A 22,616-nucleotide genomic window follows, 5' to 3' on the forward strand; every position below is an offset into this window, starting at 1 on the left:
CTTTAAAATATTTATAGCATTTAAAATGCCCAAATTAAAATACTTATGGCTTGTTCAAAAATCTAGAATGCCTCCATAAATTGCAAGACCATTTTTGGCAGAGGTTTTAGTCAAGACCAAAAATAGTGGGCTTTTATGAAGGGCATTTTGGGTTCATTGAAATTCCAATTGTTGGAAATTAGCATTTTCAGGGGGGTGTTGGGGTTGATTAGGCCCCATTTCAAGTTTAAAAGAAATTTAACCATGATGCACATGTTCATCCAATCCTAAAGCATGACTAAAAGCAGGGATGTGACAACTCACCCCCACTCAAAAGAATCTCGTCCCGAGATTTAGGATCCTCCGGGAAGAAGGTGGGGTACTTGAGTCGAAGACGATCCTCCCTTTCCCAAGTGGCTTCTTTCTCAGAATGGTGTGACCATTGAACCTTGAGAAACTTGATATTATGGCGTCGAGTGGTACGCTCGGCTTGATCAAGGATACAAACGGGATATTCCCGATATGAGAGGTTATCCTGTAGATCAAGCGTTTCGTGGTCTACTCCATGAATAGGATCCGCGAAGCAACGCCTGAGTTGAGAAACGTGGAAAACATCGTGAACTCTGGAAAGATGCGAAGGTAGTTCCAATTGGTAGGCAACTTCTCCTCGTTTGGCAAGAATGCGAAAGGGTCCAATGTAACGAGGAGCCAATTTGCCTGTGATACCGAAACGATGGGTTCCCTTTAACGGAGTAACTCGAAGGTAAGCCTTCTCGCCGACTTCATAAGTCATGAGCTTATGTTTATGATCATATTGGCTCTTTTGACGATATTGGGCTGTTTTCAATTTCTCACGAATAACGCGAACCTGCTCTTCTGCTTCCTGAATCATATCCGGGCCAAAGAGTTGTCTTTCCCCGGTTTCTGACCAGTTAAGAGGCGTTCGACATTTTCGTCCATAGAGAACTTCGAAAGGAGCTTTGCCCAAGCTAGTTTGATAACTATTGTTATAGGAAAACTCCGCGAATGGAAGGCATTTCTCCCAACCCATTCCGAATGAGATGACAGAAGCTCAGAGCATATCTTCCAGAATTTGATTGACTCGCTCTACTTGACCACTTGATTGAGGATGGAAGGCGGTGCTAAAAGAGAGACGAGTTCCGATAGCATTTTGGAAACTTTCCCAAAATCGAGAGGTGAAGAGACTCCCACGGTCTGAGTTAATTTCCAATGGGACACCATGAAGAGACACTATTCGGGAGATGTATAAATCAGCTAGCTGGCTAGAGGTGATACTCTCATGAACAGGTAGGAAATGGGCTACTTTGGAAAGATGGTCGATCACGACGAAGATGGCATTATTCCCTCTCTTGTTCCTGGGAAACCCAGTAATGAAATCCATACTGATTTTATCCCATTTCCACTCAGGAATAGCCAAAGGTTGAAGGGTGCCAGCAGGCCGTTGGTGCTCTGCTTTAACACGACGACAAACGTCGCAACTAGCAATGTATTGAGCAATTTCTCTCTTCATCCTAGTCCACCAAAACCTCTGGCATAGGTCTTGATACATTTTAGTACTACCGGGATGAATGGTGAGAGGGGATTCATGAGCTTCCTTAAGAATCAACTGGCGTAGATGTTGTTTCTTGGGAACCACCAAGCGGTTCTCGAAGAAGACAACACCTCGCTCATCCATGGAAAAACATTTAGCAGCTCCGCTAGCAATGTTTTCCTTAATCCGGAATATGCCCTAATCACGCTTCTGGGTAGCTATCCGTAAGATTAGGCTTCGCCACCAGGGTGGATAGAAATCCTCGAGGAAAGATGTGAAGATTAAGCTTACGAAATTCCTCATGGAGAAGTGGTTGACTTTGTTGTAACATCAGGTTATTACAATAGGACTTACTACTTAGTGCATCAGCCATGACATTGGCTTTGCCCGGGGTGTAAGTTATTCCTAAGTCGTAATCCGAGATCAACTCGACCCAACTTCTTTGCCTGAGATTCAAATCCGGTTGGGTGAAGATATATTTCAAACTTTGGTGATTGGTGAAGATCTCGCAATGATTACTGAGGAGGTAATGTCGCCAAGTTTTGAGTGCATGGACTACAGCTGCAAGCTCTAGATCATGTGTGGGATAGATTTCCTCATGTGGTGTAATTGCCGTGAGGCATAGGCAATTACCTGGCGATCTTGCATGAGTATGCAACCTAGTCCTTGTCACGAGGCGTCGCAATAGATAATAAAGTCCTTGGAGAAATCTGGTGGTACCAGTACGGGAGCAGATGTTAGGCGTCTTTTCAGTTCCTGAAAGCTGAACTCGCACTGTGGGGTCCACTCGAACTTTTTATCTTTCTTGAGGAGTTCAGTTAGAGGTTTAGCAACCTTGGAGAAATTCTCGAGCAAGCGGCGGCAATAGCTCGCTAAGCCAAGGAAGCTCCGAACTTGCTTGACCGTCTCAGGTGGAGTCCAATCAAGGACGGCTTGAACTCGCTCGGGATTGACAACAATACCCTTACCAGAGATTACATGGCCTAGATAGGTCACCTCTGGCAACCAAAATTCACACGTGGAGAATTTGGCATAAAGGCGATGCTCTCGAAGTTTCGTCAATACCAGCCTTAGATGTGCGGCATGTTCCGCTTCATTCTTGGAGTAGATGAGTATGTCATCGAGGTATACTACGACGAATTTATCCAAATACTCCATGAAGACCGAGTTCATTAACCGAGAGAACGTGGCTGGGGCATTGGTTAGACCGAAGGACATAACGGTGTACACGTATTGGCCATAACGAGTAACAAAGGCCGTTTTGGGAATGTCCCCGTTTCTGATTTTGATTTGATGGTAGCTGTCGGTGTCAAAACCAGCGGATCTCGGGTAGGGGGTCCCGAACTGTGCGTCTAGGCTGGATGGTAACAGGAGACAAGGGACACGATGTTTTTACCCAGGTTCGGGCCCTCTCGATGGAGGTAATACCCTACTCCTGCTTGATTAATATTGATGATATGGGTAGTACAAGAGTAGATCTACCACGAGATCAAGGAGGCTAAACCCTAGAAGCTAGCCTATGGTATGATTGTTGTATATGGAGTTGATTTCCTATGGACTACAACCCTCCGGTTTATATAGACACCGGATAGGGTTAGGGTTACATAGAGTCGGTTACAATGGTAGGAGATCTTGAATATCCGCATCGCCAAGCTTGCCTTCCACGCCAAGGAAAGTCCCATCCGGACACGGGAAGAAGTCTTCAATCTTGTATCTTCATAGTCCAGGAGTCCGGCTGAAGGTATAGTCCGGCTACCCGAACACCCCCTAATCCAAGACTCCCTCAGTAGCCCCTGAACCAGTCTTCAATGACGACGCGTCCGGCACGCAAATTGTCTTCGGCATTGCAAGGGGTTCCTCCTCCAAGTCCTTCATAGAAGATTGTAAACACCAAGAGTAGTGTTCGGCTCTGCAAAATAAGCTTCCACATATTGCCATAGAGAGAATAATATTAACACAAATCAAATCTGCTGACGTACTCCGCAGTGCGCCATCACACTACAGCCAAGTCCTTCGCTCGAATCGTTTGCACTTTTCCACCTCAACATGTTTTGCGAGGCGGTTTCCTTGGCACGTCTTGTCAAAGCAGAGATCGTGTGCCCCCCTTTTACGGGATTCTCACCAATACGGACGTGGGTAACCCAACCACGCCACTTATCACGGCGCTTGGAAGGCAAGCGAGTTTTACTAGGCAGGTGGGGACGCACAACCGCATCCGCCCATATAAGGGGACAAGGATCCACCTTTTTACCTACGCCTTCTTCCTCCTTTGCCTATCCATCTCCTGCGCACCCGAGCTCTAGCGCCCAAGTCTGCACTTCCTACCTCAACCTCCTCCAGCAATGTCCGGAGCGGGAGGCAAGTGGATGGTCTTCGCCGTCATGGAGGGCCATGTCAAAAAGCAAAGGAAGGCCAGATACTTGTCCAAGGACATCGCGCACCGGCTTCCCGAGGAAGGGCAGCTTCTCCCCACCCCAACGCCCCATGAGAGGGTGGTATTCCTTCCCCACTTCCTCCACGGACTGGGTTTCCCACTCCACCCATTTGTCCGGGGGCTCATGTTCTACTATGGCCCCGAACTTCGTCCTCAACATCTCGGCGTTTATCATCGTGTGCGAGGCTTTCCTCCGCATCCGCCCCCATTTCGGCCTCTGGCTCAAGACCTTCAATGTCAAGCCCAAGGTGGTGCGCGGCAGCCAGGCGGAGTGCGGAGGCGCCAAGGCGGGCAAGATGGCCAACGTCCTATGGCTCGAGGGCTCCTTCGTGGAGACTCTGAAGGGGTGGCAATCGTGGTGGTTTTACATCACCGAGCCGCGCGATCCGAAATGGATCGCAGCCCATGAGTTTCGATCCGGACCCCCCACGCGGCTTATGTCCTGGAAAGAGACGGGCCTGTCGTGGGGCGACGAAAAAGAGGTGACCGGATTGCAGACATGCATCCAGTCCCTGGTGAGCAAGCCGATCAAGCTTGTCAATGTAGTCCAGGTTATGCTCGTCCGCCGGATCCTCCCGTGTCAACAACGGGGCTTTAATCTGTGGGAGTTCGACCCGGCGCAGCACCAAACCCTTAACCGGCTCTTCGACACGATGTATGAAGACGTCCGGAAGGTGCTAACCAAAGGCGCCGAGGCTCCCACATCCGCTTCCAAGGACTGCGGATACAGCTCGCGGCGTCACGCCAGCGAGGTAAGCTATTTTCACCTTTTACAGGATGTTAAGTTTCTTCATAGTTTGACTCTATGTGGGATCTAAACTCCCTCACCTTTGACAGGCTTGGTAGGCGCAGTCCGGATCGATTAACTGTCCGGCTCCCTTGCCCGAAGACCTAGCCCCTTCTCTCCTAGTGAAGCTGCTGGTTCCGGCGCCTTATGTGGTGCCGGAGAAGAAGGCCAAGAAGAAGAAGGCCACGGGGACTCGAAAGAGTACCCATAATGTGGTGGTGTCAGACTCGTCATCCGACGAGTCCGAGGTGCTCTCCTCCCGTGAGAACGAGGAGGAGGAAGAAGAACACTCTCCCCCTCCAGCGGGGGGAGGAAAGAAAAGGAAGGCCGCCCCAACGGGGGAGGCCGAAGGGTCCAGGAAGAGGAAGACCCCTCCGCCGAACTACTCCCCCGACGCCGAAGAGGACGAAGAGGAGTGGCCAGATAGGGCCAAGCGTCCGGCGAAATCGTAAGTATTCGGATATCAGAGTAACTCATGACGTTGCTTTGTTGCACAGCCTTCCCTAATGTCGAACATAATTATGCAGCCCGCCCCGGGCCGAACTCAACGAGTCGTCGAGCGGCTCCCTGGATTCATCGGACGTGAACTCAGTTCCGCCCGCTGTCTCCCCCCGCACTGCGGATGACGCCGAAGTGGCGTCGCAACGAGCTCCGAGGTAGGAGGAGGTGGTCCTGGAGGAGCCGCAAGGCGACCTCCCGGACTCCAGGAGTAAAGGGGACAAGACCCCCCAGGGCTCCAAGTCCGGCTTTGTGCCGGACACCACACCGGAATCTTCAACAGTTCCGGACCGCGGTAGGCGAACTCCTTCCAAGAGGAGCAAGCCTTCTGAGCCGGCGGCCTCCGTCCAACCGGAGGTGCCGGACAATCTGCTAGAGGTGCTTGACGGCGCCTCCATCAACGAGGAGCACTGTACTATTATGAGTACGATGATCCAAAGGGTTCAGTCCGCCAAGAGCGGACTGAGTGAAGCTTGTGCTAGCCTTCTAACAGACTTCGAGGTAAGTAAAAAATATGTAAGAATATAACCGCATAGACAGTAGCCCCTGATGCTCTGTTTGGCGTTCGGAAAGAAAAGCCGAATAGAGGATCTATTAAATTTCGCAGGAGTCTGACAACAAAGAGTCAATATGCATATGCAGGCTTCGCTGCTAGCCACCGCCGCACTGACTGCGGAGGTGGGTGCCCTGAAACACGGACTCGAGCGGACCGAGCAAGAGCTCGGCCTTTCCAAGCGGCAGCTCGAGGAGAAAAAAGGTAAGAAATACCTTACATAAAAAGGTGCCTATAGAAAGACGTGATTGCAAAAAATAACAGGATTGTACTGCTTATTGTAGGGGCCACGACTGAGGTGGCGACCCTCAAGCAGGCGCTGTCCGAGGCCGAAAAGAAAGCGGTCGTGGAGCGCACCGAGCGAGAGAAACTTGAGGCCCGTGTCGGTGAGGTGCAGCAAGAGCTTCAGCCTCTCATGAAAAAACATGAGAGTCTGGAGCTTGAGTCAAAGACGCAAGCGTCCGAGCTCGCGGCGGCCCTTTAGACTGCCAAGTCTGCCAAGGCCGAAGCCCAAAAGGCCCTCCAAGAGATGGAGGAGGTGAAAAAGATAGCAGCGGGTAAGGCATTATTTATGCAAAGCAGAAATATAAAAGTAAACTACTTGTTACTTACCTGAATCTGGAGCTCTCCAGGGGCATTCGCAGATCTTCCCCGCAGCGTATCTGACGCCGCCGCATTCTACCGAGCTGAAGAGGGCAGCTCGACGGAGAAGGTGTTTTGGTCTTAGTATGCTGAGGCCGGACACCCTGTGCCCTTAAGTGACCAGCTGAAACAGCTGGTCGAGCTCCACAAGGTGGCCAAACAAGCCATGAAGGGCTTCATAGTTCGGCTGTGGCCCGGAGAGGCCCTGCCTGGGAGCTACTTCGGGCTGGTGCGGCGGCTGGTGGAGGCCTGTCCAAGGCTCGAGGTCATCAAGTGCTCCGTCGGCATCGAAGGTTCCCGTAGGGCCCTTGCCCGTGCCAAGGTGCACTGGGGTAAGCTAGACGGTGAGAAGCTTGTTAGGGACGGGCCGCCGCCTGGGAAGGAGCATCGCAAGCCCGAGAACTACTATAAGGATGTTCTTGCGGGTGCCCGCCTTGTGGCGGATGAGTGTACCAAGGATGTGATTTTTGAATGAACTCGCTCGTGTTTATCCTGTGCGCTGAAAACTTGTTCCTATGCGCTAAGCAATGCTTATTGAATTTAAAATATTACTTTCTATGCGGGCGTTTATCAAAAATTGAGAGATGGCCAGTCGTCGGCTTCTGCCCCCATGCCACTAGTGCTGGGGTGTTCGGGATAAACCTGAGCGCTCTTTTTCCCATAGTTGGGTCCTTCGAGGGAGGCGCTCAGCACAACGAACCAGGCAATCGGACTATAATGCTTGGACACTCTCACTTAGCCATAGAACTCTATAATTTTAAATTTCGGCGAAGCCCCTAGTTCGGAAGACCGAATTCGGGGCGCTATCCACGCCTTGGTCGGACAAAGCCAGCTCCCCGCTCGAAGCGGCATAATCCTTTAGGGACTCGAAAAACCTCTCGAACAGCGACCGGTCTCTCGCCACATCATGACAGTCAGTTTTAGCTTTCTCCACTGACGTGCTTAACCCAGCTGAACCGGGGCACAATCGCAGTGGTTCTCCTAGTGCTACCTTAGCCGATAGAGCGGAACATAAGGCACCAAAACATAGGAGCTGGGCAAACCCAACTATTGACCCAAATCATGATTTGGAGCCGATGCATATAGTGCTATAAGTTCGGGGTGCCGCACTTGTGAAAGTGTACGGACTTCTCACACCATTATGAGGGGTACTGAAGCCCCTGGCGTGTTTGCTGTACCATGGTGTACGGGTGCAATCATGTCATTTAATAAACATAAATGTGAAAAGAAGATAATGCAAAAAATAGACAAGAAGCTAAGCATTGTTTATAGAGAGGCTATTTATCAAAGCCGAACGATACAAATAGTGCGGTTAGCAAAAGATATTGGACTATTTAGTATGTCCTGACCAGGGGCAGGCCACGGAATTGTATTTAAAACAGGTATACCGCTCATAACAGAGACCACCTTGGAGTTCCATAATGCGGCATGGCTTGTCTGCCTCCCTGGAGCTTGCATCGTTTGTGCGGCAGTCGAATTGCCGAACAGGTCGTCCGAAGTATGGAGACCTGAAAGTGAGAAAAAATTAAAAAAGGAATCCGGCAGCCCCTAGTACGTTTTAAGCCGTATTTTGGGCATGCCGTTATTGTGCCCCTTCCCCTGTGCCCATGGTATTTCAAGGGCGTAGTTATGTACGCGAGGTACTGGTTTCATTATGTCGCGAGAGATGGAGTTGGGGCCGCATTGCTACGCTTGCTCAGAGTGTGCCAGGCGGTCCTGCTGTGGGTTACTCCGAGCGTGCTTGGTCGTGTCTGGCTTTTTGATGGCTGGACTAGAGAATTGCCTGAGAAGGCTACTTTGTACCTCCACTGCGAGAGCCGCCGTGTGCTCCTCCATACGAAGGGAGCGTTTGGTGTTTCCGTTGACCGTGATTACTCCTCGAGGGCCTGGCATCTTGAGCTTGAGATATGCGTAGTGCGGCACCGCATTGAACTTTGCAAATGCGGTTCGTCCGAGCAGGGCGTGATAGCCGTTGTGAAACGGGACTATATCGAAGATTAATTCTTCGCTTCAGAAATTGTCCGGAGATCCGAAGACCACGTCAAGTGTTACTGAGCCTGTACAGTTAGCTTCTACACCTGGTATAATGTCTTTAAAGATCATTTTTGTGGGCTTAATCCTTGAGGGATCTATGCCCATTTTCCGCACGGTCTCCTGATAAAGCAGGTTCAGGCTACTGCCGCCGTCCATGAGGACTCTTGTGAGATGAAATCCGTCGATGATTGGGTCGAGAACCACTATGTCGAAGCCGCCATGACAGATGCTAGTGGGATGGTCCCTTCGATCAAAAGTGATCGGGCAGGAGGACCATGGGATGAACTTTGGGGCGACTGGATCCATCGCGTATACGTCCCGTAGCGCACGCTTCCGCTCCCGCTTGGGAATGTGGGTTGCGTATATCATTTTCACCATCCGCACTTGTGGGGGAAGGCCCTTCTGTCCATTGTTGTTCGGCGGCTTGGGCTCCTCCTCGTCGTCGCTGTGCAGCCCCTTGTCTCTGTTTTCGGCCCTTAACTTGCCTGCCTGCTTGAACACCCAACAATCCCTATTAGTGTGATTGGCTGGCCTTTCGGGGGTGCCATGTATCTGGCACAAGCGATCGAGTACTCGGTCCAAACTGTACGGGCCCTGAGTATTCTTTTTGAATGGCTTTTTCTGCTGACCGGATTTATAGCCTTTGAATCCGGCATTGACTGTCGTGTCTTCATTGCTGTCGCTGCTAACGCGGCGTTTTTGCTTATTCTGACGTGTCCTGCCACTTTTGTCCTTAGTATCCGAATGACCAGGGTTCTTTGATAAGTTGTTACTGCGAGCTAGCCAGCTGTCTTCTCCCGTGCAAAAGCGGGTCATGAGTGTCGTGATGGCTGCCATGGATTTCGGTTTTTCCTGTCCCTGGTGCCGGGCAAGCCACTTGTCACGGATGTTATGTGAAAGTGAAACTATCCCTAGGTGGTTTTGGTAATTCATAACAACATATAGCTCATTGAGCTAATGCTATTCCAAGATGATTATTTCAGGAAAGCTCAATGATTGGCATGGCATGGATGTGAAAGTGGAACCCTCAAAATGCTAAGGACAAAGGATTGGCTCAAGCTCAAAAGCTCAAGACTCTTCTTTTTATATTTTAGTGATCCAAGATCACATTGAGTCCATAGGAAAAGCCAATACTATCAAGGAGGGATGAGGTGTTGCTTAATGAGCCTCTTGCTTCATGTGCTTAATGATATGCTCCAAAACCCTCAACTAATTTCCCATATCCACATATGACCTAAACTCTAAGCCAAACTCGGTCCTACCTATTTTTCCTATCCGGCGCCACCGAGTTTCAATTATCATTAGCCACTGCCAAACCCTAGCAATTCGGTCCTACCGATAAGGATCTCGGTCCCACCGAGATGGGGTTGCAAACACTCTGTTTCCCTTTCGTAACTTTTCGGTCCCACCGAAAGAGCGAATCGGTCCCACCGAGATTGCAATGTAAACTCAGTGTTTCCCCTTTGTAACTTTTCGGTCTCACCGAGTTCCACTCGGTCTCACCGAAAGAGCAAATCGGTCCCACCGAGTTTGCCTGACCAACTCTCTGGTTAGCTAATTACCAAACTCGGTCTCACCGAGTTTGTGTAATCGGTCTCACCGAGATTACGTTATGCCCAAACCCTAACCGAATCGGTCCTACCGAGTTGCGTGTCAGTCCCACCGAAATTCCTAACGGTCACTAGGTTTACTACTTCGGTCAGACCGAGTTTTCTGATTCGGTCCCACCGAGATTGGTAAATTGTGTGTAACGGTTGGATTTTGTGTGGAGGCTATATATACCCCTCCACCTCCTTCTCATTTGATGAGAGAGCCATCAGAACACACACATCATTCCAACTCATATGTTCTGAGAGAAAACCACCTACTCATGTGTTGAGACCAAGACATTCCATTCCTACCATATGAATCTTGATCTCTAGCCTTCCCAAGTTGCTTTCCACTCAAATCTTCTTTCCACCAAATCCAAATCCTATGAGAGAGAGTTGAGTGTTGGGGAGACTATCATTTGAAGAACAAGAGCAAGGAGTTCATTACCTACACACCATTTTTTACTTCTTGGAGACTGGTGTCTCCTAGATTGGCTAGGTGTCACTTGGGAGCCTCCGACAAGATTATGGAGTAGAACCAAGGAGTTTGTAAGGGCAAGGAGATCGCCTACTTCGTGAAGATCTACCGCTAGTGAGGCAAGTCCTTCGTGGGCGATGGCCATGGTGGGATAGACAAGGTTGCTTCTTCGTGGACCCTTTGTGGGTGGTTGCTTCTTCGTGGACCCTTCGTGGGTGGAGCCCTTCGTGGACTCGCGCAACCGTGCCCTTGGGTGGAGCCCTGTGTGGACTCGCGCAACCGTTACCCTTCGTGGGTTGAAGTCTCCATCAACGTGGATGTAGGATAGCACCACCTATCCGAACCATGGGAAAAACATCCGTGTCTCCAATAGCGTTTGAATTCTCCAAACCCTTCCCTTTATATTCTTGCAAGTTGCATGCTTTACTTTCCGCTGCCAATATACTCTTTGCATGCTTGCTTGAATTATGTGATGATTGCTTGACTTGTCCTAAAATAGCTAAAATCTGCCAAGAACTAAAATTGGGAAAATTTTAAGCTTTTATTTGGTCAAGTAGTCTAATCACCCCCCCTCTAGACATACTTTCGATCCTACATTATGCTTGAAGGCTGCTAGGGCCTCTGCATCCGGACAGTCGACTATCTGGTTTTTCTTTGTTAGGAACCATGTCCAGAATTGTCTGGCCGATTCCTGTGGCTGCTGAATTATGTGGCTTAAGTCGTCAGCATCCGGTGGTCACACGTAAGTGCCCTGGAAGTTGTTGAGGAATGCGGCTTCCAGGTCCTCCCAAGAACCGATTGAGTCTGCTCGCAAGCTATTAAGCCAATGCCGGGCCGGTCCTTTAAGTTTGAGCGGGAGGTATTTGATGGCGTGTAGATCATCGCCGCGTGCCATGTGGATGTGAAGGAGATAATCCTCGATCCATACCGCCGGATCTGTTGTGCCATCGTATGATTCGATGTTTACGGGTTTGAAACCCTCTGGGATTTTATGATCCATTACTTCATTCGTGAAGCATAGCGAGTGTGCGGCGCCTCTGTACTGGGCTATATCACGACGCAGCTCGGAAGAGCTATGTCTGTTGTGTTCGGCCCGGCCGGATTTGTTGTATCCGGAGTGAAGATCATTGTCACATGTCGTAGGGCGCCTGCGGGATCCGTAGATCGATCTTGTTTGTCTTGCCTTATCCTCCAGTATGTCTCGTAGGTCTGGTGCATTTTCCCGTGCCTTAGTTGAGCGGCGTTGGGGCATGGCTTGGGTGGAGGGCCGAGGGGCCTCTCTGTCGCGGCCGCGAGGTGGCCGGTCTGCCATGTCATGCGCTGGTGATGTAGGTGCTTCCTCCTCTGATCGGGGTAGCGCCCTGCGTTTCAGGTAACTCTTGGAGGGGCGTTCAAGTTCATACTCTTGGCCGCAAGGACTTCAATCCATCTGTCAGCTAGCAAATCTTGGGCAGGTCTAAGTTGTTGCTGCTTTTTCTTGAGGCTGCTTGCCATGGCTAAAAGCCTGCATTTAAAACGCTCTTGTTCGGCGGGGTCTGATGGTATGACGAATTCGTCGTCATCGAGGCTTGCCTCGTCTTCGGAGGGAGGCGTATGGTTATCATCCTCGACCTCTCAGTCTACCACTCTCTCATGAGGGCTGGCTTCTCCATCTTCCTGTGTCGAATCTTGTTGAGGTGGGTGTTCTTCGGCGCTATCCGGGGTAGTATTATCTCCCGTGCCGGAATCACCGTTTTTGCTTTGGCAAGATTTAGAGCGGCGCCGCTGACGCCGGCACTTTGGCTGTTTCTTGGGGGCGTCATCCCCCACTGTTCCATCGCCATCTCCATCTTTTGGAGTATCCACCATATATATGTCATATGACGAGGTGGCCTTCCAGCGCCCTACAGGTGCTGGTTCCTGTTCGTCTCCTACATTGTCGTCCATGCCGTCGATGTCTTCGGAGCCGAAGTCAAGCATGTCGGTTAAATCGTCGACAGTGGCTACAAAGTGGGTGGTGGGTGGGCTTTGAATTTCCTTATCGTCCGTATCCCACCCTCGCTGACCGTAGTCCGGCTAGGGCTCCCCTGATAAAGAGAGAGACTTAAGAGAATTCAGGATGTCGCTAAAAGGCAAATGTTGAAAGTTGTCTGCGGTGGTGAACTCCATAATCGGCGCCCAATCGGATTCGATTGGCAGGGGCGCGGGAGGTTCGGAGTCCGGGGAGGAGTCCGGATCCTCGGAATCACGTGTCGTGCAGAGTGCGGGGCTAGCGTTCGGCTTGATCACTTTTGGGATCGCAGCCCCTGAGGTGACGTCCAACCGCTCATCCTCGATTGGCGCAATAGGCTCCGAGTTGGGGGTCGGAACCGATGCGTGTGCGGCCTCGAGGACACTGTCCGGGGGCAGAGCTAGATCATGCCCCTCGAGATAGTGCGGCGCGCTTGGCCGTGGCTCGAACCCGTCGAAGATCAAGTCTCCGCGGATGTCAGCCGTGTGGTTTAGGCTTCCAAACCTGACTTGATGGCCAGGGGCGTAGCTTTCGATCTGCTCCAGGTGGCCGAGCGAATTGGCCTGCAGAGTGAAGCCACCGAAGACGAAGATCTGTCCGGGGAGAAAAGTCTCACCCTGGACCGCATCGTTGTTGATGATCAAAGGAGCCATCAGGCCTAAAGGCAATGACACAGAGGAACTCTCAATGAAAGCACCAATGTCGGTGTCAAAACCGGCGGATCTCGGGTAGGGGGCCCCGAACTGTGCGTCTAGGCCGGATGGTAACAGGAGACAAGGGACACGATGTTTTTACCTAGGTTCGGGCCCTCTCGATGGAGGTAATACCCTACTCTTGCTTGATTAATATTGATGATATGGGTAGTACAAGAGTAGATCTACCACGAGATCAAGGAGGCTAAACCCTAGAAGCTAGCCTATGGTATGATTGTTGTATATGGAGTTGATTTCCTATGGACTACAACCCTCCGGTTTATATAGACACCGGATAGGGTTAGGGTTACATAGAGTCGGTTACAATGGTAGGAGATCTTGAATATCCGCATCGCCAAGCTTGCCTTCCACGCCAAGGAAAGTCTCATCCGAACACGGGAAGAAGTCTTCAATCTTGTATCTTCATAGTCCAGGAGTCCGGCTACCCGAACACCCCCCAATCCAGGACTCCCTCAGTAGCCCAACCTCAAATCCATCTTGGAAAAGACTGAGGATCCAGCGAGCTGATCATACAGATCGTTGATCCTGGGAAGCGGATACTTGTTCTTGATGGTGACCAAGTTGACAGGTTGGTAATCTACAACCATCCGATCTGTTCCATCCTTCTTCTTGACGAAGAGGACAGGGCAAGCCCAAGGAGAGGAACTAGGACGGATGAAACCCTTTTTCAAGGACTCATCGAGTTGGTTCTTAAGCTCGGCTAGTTCTAAGGGTGCCATCTTATAGGGTCTTCTAGAAATTGGAACGGTTCCTGGAACAAGGTCTATCACGAACTCGACATCCCTGTCAGGTGGAACACCTGGCAGTTCTTCTGGAAAGACATCCGGAAAGTCTCGGACTACTGGAATATCCTCAAGGTCTAGAAGGGGGTTGGCATTTAGGGAGTAAAACTGGCGCTTGGACACTCGAGTTAAAACATTGACTGTCTTGCCCGATGGGTGAGTAAGTTGAACGGTTCTAGTGGCACGATTAATCTTAGCATAATGAGCTGACATCCAGTCCATACCCAAGATGATGTTTATGTCCAAGGAATTGAGAGCTATTAAGGATGCAAGGAAGACAAGTCAATGTTCTGTGTTCCGAAGTCGGTGTTCCGAAGCAGGGCAGTCCGGACTCGCATGATGGTCATCATGGAATAGGCAGCATCCTGCACAGCCATCTCAACAGTAACCCCGAGTCCATAGGAACAGTGAAGGGGCTCAGTGGCTCCAGGATAAGAGGGATATATCCTGACGGTACAGAGGTACTGGCTCTGGTTGAAGTCTCTGAACTGCTCCTTGACGGTATATTCGGGATACCAACGGTAACCCGTCTCGATCATTACCTGGACTAACATAGCAGTATGACCGGGCACATTGAGGCACCGGGTCAGGCGAACCACTTGGTTTTGAGCACGAGTGGCCATCTGAAAGCACAACCACAATGAAAGACATTAGAATTTCTAGGGAAAATTGGACAGCATAACGGCCGTAAATGCTCAGAAAAATATTTGAGACATCCACAATAGTTTGCAATACCACTCAACAACATCATATCAACATTCTGATTCAACTGGCAACATACTAAAAATACTAGAAACTGTACTGAGGCTTGTAACAACAATCCTACGGATTAGTAACACGTGAACCTGATAGAAGAAGAGAGCCTAGTCCTTAACCCACGTTGAATGAGAAGAGAATGACTCAGATCAGAGGGCATAAGGTAAAGGAGTGAAAAGAGCATTACGTTCCCTTCCACAATCAATTCCCCTACATATCACTAAAGCATTTCTAGACTCGACATCGACCAGTTTGGCTCAACGAACCTACAGGCAGTATGGCTCTGATGCCAACGCTGTCAGGACCCTGATTCCAAGTCACATCGATCTAGCCGGTAACACCTCATATCACATTGCGGCCTCACGCACAGTATCCCCACGGGTGTCGCTTTACCATGGCCTGGGACCATTTGCGCCTTTTGGCTCACGTATATGATAGTGTCGCTAGCATCCATGTGACAGAGAACCCGGGCCGACATGGCTAGTCGTGAACCCAAAGCGGCACAGACCTATGGAGACAGGCATACGTGAATCACATCGAGCATGTCGGTCATCAGCGTGTGAATCCGGGCTGTTGCACTGGGCTAACAGGACTCCGGGGAACCCGGGCTGTAGCAGGCTAGGCAGGACTCCGGAAGTCACCGCGTGACATTTCCCCGAAGGGACAGACATAGGAACAAAGTGAAACACATGCCGGCCAGTCAAGTGTCCTGAGCAGTAGTGCTGGGCTAGCAGGACTCCGGTGAACTGGGCTGTAGCGGACTACTATGGCTCGAGGAGCACTAGACTACATTTCCCCATAAGAAAGGCTGCTGAGGATAAACAACTAGATTGTCGGATCCCACACATACCAAGCATTTCAATCATACACACAATATGCTCGATATGTGCAAATACAACATGGCATCACAACAAAACTCTACAACTCAAGTACTTTATTTAAAGGCTCCAAAGAGCCATACATAACATGTTCATACAGGTAGGGGTCACATGACCCAACACTCAAGTCATACAAGCATCCAAGCACATGCGGAAGCAAATAGTCTGTGTACAGACACTAGAAAGCAAGAAGGCTTCTCGAAGCCTGTCTATCTACATAGGGCCCTCCATGGCCAGGATCACCACCTGGGTGGCAAGTCACTCATCGACGTCGAGATCTACATAAAACCCATCGGAGGGGGTGGTGTTGTCGTCTGAATACAGTAATTAAGCAAACATGAGTACAAAGGTACTCAGCAAGTCTTACATCAGAACCTACTATACATGCTCATTCTCAAGAAGGTGGTGGAGTTATTGCAGCAAGCCAGCTTTGACTCTTGGCTAATCTATCCTACAGAACACCACTAATAAAATAGTTTTCGCACACGAGTCCACTACTCACCAACACAATACTCCACCGTGGATCCTCCCTCGTCATCCTACGAGAGGGCCATCCTCGGTACTCACACTTATCTTGAGTCTTTTAGTAGTATCCATTAACTTGTTTATGAACTGTATAGGCAACCAAGTAGTCCTTTACCGCGGACGCGGCTATTCGAATAGTTTTATACCCTGTAGGGGTGTACTTCGTCACACATGTTTCCACCACTTAGCGTCTGCACACGACATGTGCTCGGCAGACTTCAAGCGAAAGACCGCAACCTGGCTAACCGCACAAGTCTCTAGACTAGGTTTATCGCCTATTCAGGTTCCATCCGCAAGGAAATCCAGCCGGGGTGTCCTCAACGGCCCCAAACGATGTGTACAGGGTCCCGAGACGCCAAACGGGCGCCCGGCATACCCGACCACAGTGTATCTACCGCATCATAGCCCACCCCTAGGGTCAGCGCTACGCACGGCCGCCAACACATAACCTACAAACACCAGAAACTAGTTGCAACTCCTGGACAGAGGGCGAGAGGGGTCAGTAAGTCGAGCGGGGTCATATTTCAGGGCCCAATGTGTGGTAGTAGCTGAATCTTAATTCCCGCATACAGATCTCAGTTCTTATGGACGGCCGCAATGAAACAACCCACCATGCACTCCTACATGGCCTCTCATCGATACCTTTACCAAATCATGTGCAACACATCCCTCACATTACCGACATAATCATTTCACTCTAGCCCATCACCTAGATGAACCAGACCTGACACAAATCTAAGCATAGCAGGCATAGCAGGTAGGAAACACATACATGGCTCAATCAACTCCTACACATGCTAGTGGGTTTCATCTAATTACTATGGCAATGACAGGTCATGCAGAGGATAAGGGTTCAACTACCGTAGCACACAGCAGTTTGAAACGTTGTTGTCTTAATGCAGTAAATGAGAACAGAGGCGAGAACATGGGATTGTATCGGTATGATCAATGTGGCTGCTTGCCTGATGGAGTGGTAGTAGGGTACTGCCCTTCAGTTGGATACTCGGAGATATCCTTGGAGGAAGAACCTACCACGAAGGACACACAACACATAATCAACACATGATAATATGCAACAATATGATGCATGCTATGACATGGCAAAATGATGTGTCATGCCTAATGCAATGTGAAACAAGTTGAAATGGGTCCATTTGAATCAAAGATTCAAATGAAGGTTAAAGTTCTTATGCATAAAAAGTGTATTAGCTTGTTTCACCTAAACAGCAAGGTTAAAGTGGTTTGTCATGCATGAAACCATTACAGATGGATAGATTGAATTTTGCCGATCATTTTTCATATATAATTTGTTTGATTTGGAGCTATGGTTGATTTTCTATGATTTTTAGAAGTTTTGGCTATTTTCTGGAATTTCCTATATAAAAATAAATCCAGAAAATGAATAATTGTGTTAGCACTGCATCACTGTGACGTCAGCGAGTCAAAGGCGCCAGGGCCAGTCAAACCTGACTGGTGGGCCCTGTCTGTTAGTGTCTCAGCTAACTAACAGGATTAAGTTAACACTAACTAACTATCAGTGGGGCCTGGGCCCACATGTTAGTGACCTAATCTAACTAAAATTAGTCAGCACTAATCCTAAACTAATTAACAGGTCAGCCCAACCTGTCATAGGCTCAGGGGGGAAGTCAACTTGGGCCCACACGTCAGTCCACGGGTCAAAACGTGGTCAACTCGCCGGCGGCTTGACGCCAGTGACGACAGACGCGGCGGAGGGGCTCGGGTTTTGCCCACAGTCGACCAAGTCGACTGCGGTTTGGTCCTACGCGTAGCTGGGGGCAAGCCGTGGTGTTTGGTGGTGGAAGTGGAGCTCGGGGAGGCCGAAACGACGCCGGCGACGACCTTGGGAGTCGCCGGAGTTCGGGCGAGGATAAACCCAAAGCTACGGGGCACGGCAAGGCGCGGGGAGTGGTGCGTTAGGCTCCTGGAAACGTGGTGAGTGTGGTGACGCGCTCGAAATCGAGCTTACACGCCTGTGGCCACGGCGGCAACATGGCCGGCGGAGCCGAGCTCTCGGGCTCAACGGAGCCCGCGGTTAGAGGGAGAAAACGGCAAGGAAAGAGAGGGGAATGGAGAAGGAGCTCACGGGGAGTGTAGCGGTGGACTCAGCGACCTCGGGGAGGCATCAAGGGCGGCGTACGGTCGCCGGCGATCTCGGCGGACCGAGGTGGAAGAAGACGGTGCTAGTGGCGTTGCAGTGTGTCCGAGGTGTCGTGGCTCGCCCGTGAGGAAGAGGTAGACGTCGGCAGTGCTCGGGGACACGTTGAAGAGACGAGAGAGGGTCGATGGCCGCGGTGGACGACGACGGTGGCGACAAGCTCCTCTCGGGAGGGGATGGGGAGAGAGCCAGAGGAGGGAGAGGGGCACGGAAAGAGTGGGGAAAGTGAGAGGGGGACGAGGGAGAGTGCGTGGCACTCGTAGACGACGTCCTGGGTGTCGGCAGAAGCAGGAGGTGGCCGGCGTGTGGCTGCGGGCGCCGGCCACGCGCCTCTCGTCCTCCTGGCGAGAGGAGGGGGATGACTGGCGGTAGCCAGTGGGATGGGCCGAGCTGGGCTAGGCCAGGCGACAGGTAAGCTCTAACTCTCTCTCTCTTTTCTGTTTTGCTTTTATTTATTTCCTGCTATGTGTATTGAAATAGAATAAATACTATTTCATTTCCAAAAACTCTAGAAATATTCAGAGGCACATTCGGGAATATTCTCAACTGCCTAAAAATGCTTCCAAGATTATTTGAGCACTTTAAAATATTTATAGCATTTAAAATGACCAAATTCAAATACTTATGGCTTGTTCAAAAATCCAGAATGGCTCCATAAATTGCAAGACCATTTTTGGCAGAGGTTTTAGTCAAGACCAAAAATGGTGGGCTTTTATGAAGGGCATTTTGGGTTCATTGAAATTCCAATTCTTGGAAATTAGCATTTTCAGGGGGGGTGTTGGGGTTGATTAGGCCCCATTTCAAGTTTAAAAGAAATTTAACCATGATGCACATGTTCATCCAATCCTAAAGCATGACTAAAAGCAGGGATGTGACAGAAGTTGTCAAGGAATGCGGCTTCCAGATCTTCCAAACAGCCAATGGATTCTGCTGGCAGGCTGTTGAGCCAATGCCGAGCTGCTCCTTTGAGCTTGAGTGGGAGGTATTTTATGGAGTGTAGATCATCACCACCGGCCAATTGGATGTGCAGGAGGAAGTCCTCAATCCATACCGCAGGATCTGTTGTGTCGTCGTATGATTCTATATTTACGGGTTTGAAACCCTCTGGGATTTGATGATCCATTACTTCGTCTGTGAAGCATAGGGGGTGTGCGGCGCCTCTGTACTAGGCTACATCGCGATGTAGCTCAAATGAGTCTTGTCCGCTGTGTTCGGCCCGGCCGGACTTACTTTTACTGTATCCGGCGTGATGGTTATCGTCTCGTATAGTTGCGTGCCCTCGCGATCCGTAGATCGATTTTGCGTGTTTTGCCTTGTCCTCCAATACGTCTCGCAGGTCTGGCATATTTCCCTATCCCTTGACATTTTTATTTGAGTGGCGTCGGGGTGCGGGCTGAAGTTTTGGCTGGAATGCCTCTTTGTCGCGGCCATGAGGTGGCCGATCAGCCCCGTCATACGCTGGAGATGTAGGTTTTGGTGCTTCCTCTTCTAGTCGGGGTAACTCTTGGAGGGGCGTTCGAGTTTATATTCCTCGGCTGCAAGGACTTCAGTCCATCTGTCAGCTAGCAAATCTTGATCAGCTTGAAGCTGTTGTTCCTTTTTCTTAAGGCTATTTGCCGTGGCTATAAGCCAGCGCTTGAAGCGCTCTTGTTCGACGGGATCCTCAGGCACGACGAATTCGTCATCGTCAAGGCTTGCCTCGTCTTTGGAGGGAGGCATGTAATTATCATCCTCCGCTTCTCCAACTGCCGCTCTCTCGGGAGGGCTGGTTTCTCCATCCTCCTGCCCTAAATCCTACTGGAGGGGATTGTTGTTGTATTCGGTACTGTCCCGAGTGTTATTATCTCTTGTGCGGGTGCCACCGCTTTTGCTTTGGCGAGACTTGGAGCGGCGCCGCTGACGTCGGCGCTTGGGTTGCTTCTTGGAGGGGTCATCCTCCGTTGTCACGTCGCCATTGCCGTCTTTGGGTGTGTCCACCATATATATATCATATGATGAGGTGGCTGTCCTGTGCCCTGTGGGCAGTGGTTCCTCTTCATCTCCCGCATCGTCATCCATACCGTCGATGTATTCGGAGTCGAAGTCGAGCATGTCGGTTAAGTCATCGACCGTGGCTACTAAGTGGGTGGTGGGTGGGAGGTGAATTTCTTTGTCATCCGCATCCCAATCCTGCTGGACATAGTTCGGTCAGGACTCTCCTGACAAGGAGAGATACCTTAATGAGTTCAGTATGTCGCCGAAGGGCGAGTGCTGAAAAATATCCATGGAGGTAAACTCCATGATCGGCGCCCAATCGGATTCGATAGGCATGGGCGCAGGCGGTTCGGAGTCCGTGGCCGGGGAGGAATCCGGCAGTTCAGCATCACGGCTCCCGTGAAGGGTAAGGTCGATACTCGGCTCGATCGCTGATGAGAGTGCGGCCTCCGTGGCGGGGTCTATTCACCCGTCCATGGATGGCGCAACTGGCTCCGAATTGAGGGTCGGAGCGGTTGCCAGCGTGATCTCCCGGACACTGTCCGATGGCAGAGCTAAACCATGCTCATCGTGACCGCGTGGCGCACTAAGCAGGGGCTCGAATCCATCGAAGATCAAGTCTCCACGGATATCGGCCGTGTAGTTTAAGCTTCCAAACCTGACCTGATGGCCAGGGGCGTAACTCTCGATCTGCTCCAGATGACCAAGTGAGTTGGCCCGCAGTGCGAAGCTGCCGAATACAAAGATCTGTCCAGGGAGAAAAGTCTCACCCTGGACTACATCGCTATCGATGATCGAAGAAGCCAGCAAGCCTAACAGCGATGACACAGAGGAGCTCTCAATGAAAGCACCAATGTCGGTCTCAAAACCGGGGGATCTTGGGTAGGGGGTCCCGAACTGTGCGTCTAAGACGGATGGTAACAGGAGGCAGGGGACACGATGTTTTACCCCGGTTCGGGCCCTATTGATGGAGGTAAACCCTACATCCTGCTTGATTATACTTGATAATATGGGTATTACAAGAGTTGATCACCACGAGATCGGAGAGGCTAAACCCTAGAAGCTAGCCTATGGTATGATTGTATGTTGTCCTACAGACTAAAACCCTCTGGTTTATATAGACACCGGAAGGGGCTAGGGTTACACAAGGTCGGTTACAAAGGAGGAGATATACATATCCGTATTGCCTAGCTTGCCTTCCACGCCAAGTAGAGTCCCATCCGGACACGGGACGAATTCTTCAATCTTGTATCTTCATAGTCCAACAATCCAGCCAAAGGATATAGTCCGGCTGTCCGGAGACCCCCTAATCCAGGACTCCTTTAATGATTAAATACAGTGATACAAGAGCAAAGTAATCATAATTAATAAAGGCGCGCCTAAGCGAGCGCTTAAGCGCGCCTAGGCTCTAGGCGTTGGCAAAATGCATTGCGCATAACTATGCATAATCTGTGCATAACTGCGCATAAGCATGCGCTTTGGTCAGTAAAGTGCAAGGCGGTGGTGATACACACAATTAACGCCTAGCGCTTTTTTGAACTATGATAGCAATGGAATCTTAAATTAGAATAGTTGTTCTTCAGGTTTAGGCACTTGTTCTACATGAACAGAGTACAGTAAGACGCAAGAATATAATACTTAAAAATAGAAAGTGAACTCATAGACCTTACCACATTCTTGGTTCGGGACAGTACAGAACAAGGTGTCCCAGTCATTGTCCAATAAATGTGTCTCAGGAGAACGTAGGGGAATTTGATGAGTTTCTTTGCCGGTGAAGTACATTTTCTTCAGGTAATTCCGATACTACCACCAAGCATTCTTGAAGATAGCAGAGGTATTAGCACAGGTTACCTCATCCCGAGTTTCCAAATCGGTCCTTCTCTATAGAGAAAAATGGGAAAATTTGCTGTATTATAACCATCATGGAGGTAGGATTTATGGGATGAAGCAAAGTAATTGCCATGAATAACATTACTTACATATAACTCCTGGACAAACACCTGCAACTGGCATTTTCCTTCATCTTCAATATAATATTTCCAAGATGGGAAGATACACACATACGATTTAACAACATCAAATGTGATAGATGCTAAACTACGACTAGCTGGTTGTGCTTCCTCCACAGGAATAGGCGTACTAACTAGTGGAGTTGGGGTTCGCCATGATAGTACTGGCCCTATGGGCACTGGAGCTGCCTTACTAACTGCTCTTGTTTGGGAGCTTTGTGGTGGAGATGGTGCTGTGTCAACAGAAACTGGGTTACTATCGGCTGG

This window comes from Triticum urartu, chromosome 4 (genome assembly GCF_003073215.2).
Source record: "Triticum urartu cultivar G1812 chromosome 4, Tu2.1, whole genome shotgun sequence".
In the NCBI taxonomy this organism is placed as follows: domain Eukaryota; kingdom Viridiplantae; phylum Streptophyta; class Magnoliopsida; order Poales; family Poaceae; genus Triticum; species Triticum urartu.